The following is a 1,912-nucleotide window of genomic DNA, read 5'->3' as shown; positions in this document are numbered from 1 at the left end:
TATGGGTGCCAGTAGTAATCCCGGCGTCACAAGCTCCGTGCTTGTGGCCTGGGAAAGCCGTCAAGGACAGCCCAAAGACTTGGGAACCTGCACCTGCATGGGAGACCTGGAGGAAGCTCCCGGCTCCTGGCTTCGGATCGGTGCAGCTATGGCTCCTGGCTTTGGATCGGTGCAGCTATGGCCATTGAGCTTACTTGGGAAATGAATCATCAGATGGGAGATCTTCCTTCGGTCTCTCCTTCTCTCTGTATTGCAGAAATTGCTATCATCAAATATACATATATATATACCACTATATACGATGCCCAGGTTAAAACGAGAAGAAAGATGGCAGGAAGAGCATGCTGTTGGGGGCCTCTCTGCGCACTCTGGCGGAGGTGAGGGCGCTCTGCTGCGGCACCGACAGCGGCATGGAGGAGGAGGAGAGTGCAGGGTGCTCCTGCTGGGGCCTCGCCCAGGGCCCGCGAGGCGGCTGCGGCAGCAGTGGCACCTGAGCGCGGGCGGGGCGACCAGAGAGAGTCCAGAGGGCGCGGTCAGCCCCGGGGTGTTGTGCACGCCAGGAGACGCTGCGATGGTGAGCACCAGCTCAATGGTCAGCGGCGACGACCAGGCAGCTGTGCTGGGACTCCAGCTGGCCACACTCAGCCTGCTGCTGGCACTGCTAGCCCTGTGGGAGCGCAGCCTGCATGTGCCCTCACTGCCTGCTGCTGCACCTGTGCCTGCCCCCAGGTTGCTGGTGCTCTCCTGCCTCCTGCCAGTCCTGCTGGCTGCACAGGTGACCTAGCCCCCTGCTCGGACCCTGCTGGGCACGCTGGGCTGCAGGCTGCTCACCTTCCTGGCCGCGCCCTTCTGCTTCCAGGTCCCCTTCCTGCTGCTCGGAGTGGGCGTCACCTGCTACCTGGCCATAACACAACACCACTTCCACAATTAGGGCCTGGCCAGCTGGCAGTGTGCCACCATGCTGGTGTGTGTCTCCTGGGCGCTGGCACTGCCCACGGCCTTCCTGCCCGTGCTGGACCGCGGTTCAGACAAGGAGCACGGGCCATGTGCCCTGGAGCAGAGGCCTCATGGCACTTCAGATGCTCAGCTTCCTGCTGTTATTCAGCATTGTGATGGGTGCCACACACCTAATCCGTCTTTGCCTGCATTTCTTCATCTGTGACCGCTGCAAGATGTGGCCTGCGCGCCTGGTACCCGCTGTATTCCACCAGCGGACTTCCGCGGCCCAGTGCCTCCACCCTGGAAGCTGCCAACTGGACAGCAGGATTTGGCCGTGGGCCTTTGCCACCCGTGCTCGTGGCCATCCTGACGGCGAGGCCTGATCGTGACGATCACAGCCTGCTTGTGCTGGAGGAGTTCAAGACTGAGAAGTGTCCGGGCCAACCTGATGGCCTCACTGTGGCTCACCTTGCACAGGCTGGCATCCACACCGTCCTCTGCTTCCTGTTCAACAGGGAGCTCAGGGACTGCTTCTGCGCCCAGTCCCCCTGCTGCCAGAGCCCCCAGGCAGTGCAGGTCACCCTCCCTTGAGACTTGAAAGGCGTTGGGCTGGGAGGGCTCTGCAGAACCCCACGCGCTGGCACATCCGCAGCTCTGCCAACCTCTTCAGTCTGGACAATGCTTCTGGAAAGATAGTCGGTTTCGAAGCTGCCTTGAAGATGACTCTCAAAGTGAACAAACTCCTGGATCGTACAGACCTGTGGTCTCTTTGAGGGTGGGTGGGTAGAGAATGCTGGAGGTGGGGTTGGGGGTTAAGAGGGGAGGTTCCATGTGCCAGGCTCGCCCCAGCTCCAGCCTCTCCCAGCAAAGGACGCTTTCAGGCTTTCTGGGTGGCAGTAGGCTCCACCTGCTTGTCCTGGATCTTGGCATCTTCTTTCCCACGTGTGGTTACTCTTCTCCTTTCTTTCAAGTG

General features: G+C 60.7%; 1 pseudogene; it reads left to right on the top strand.

Moving 5' to 3' along the window:
- Positions 1-301: 301 nt before the first annotated feature.
- Positions 302-1,712, top strand: LOC121167541 (annotated as a pseudogene).
- The last annotated feature ends 200 nt before the right edge of the window (positions 1,713-1,912 follow it).

Source organism: Ochotona curzoniae, unplaced genomic scaffold (genome assembly GCF_017591425.1).
Source record: "Ochotona curzoniae isolate NIBS_2020 unplaced genomic scaffold, NIBS_Ocur_1.0 patch386, whole genome shotgun sequence".
Lineage (NCBI taxonomy): Eukaryota > Metazoa > Chordata > Mammalia > Lagomorpha > Ochotonidae > Ochotona > Ochotona curzoniae.
This window is presented reverse-complemented; position numbering and strand designations above follow the sequence as displayed.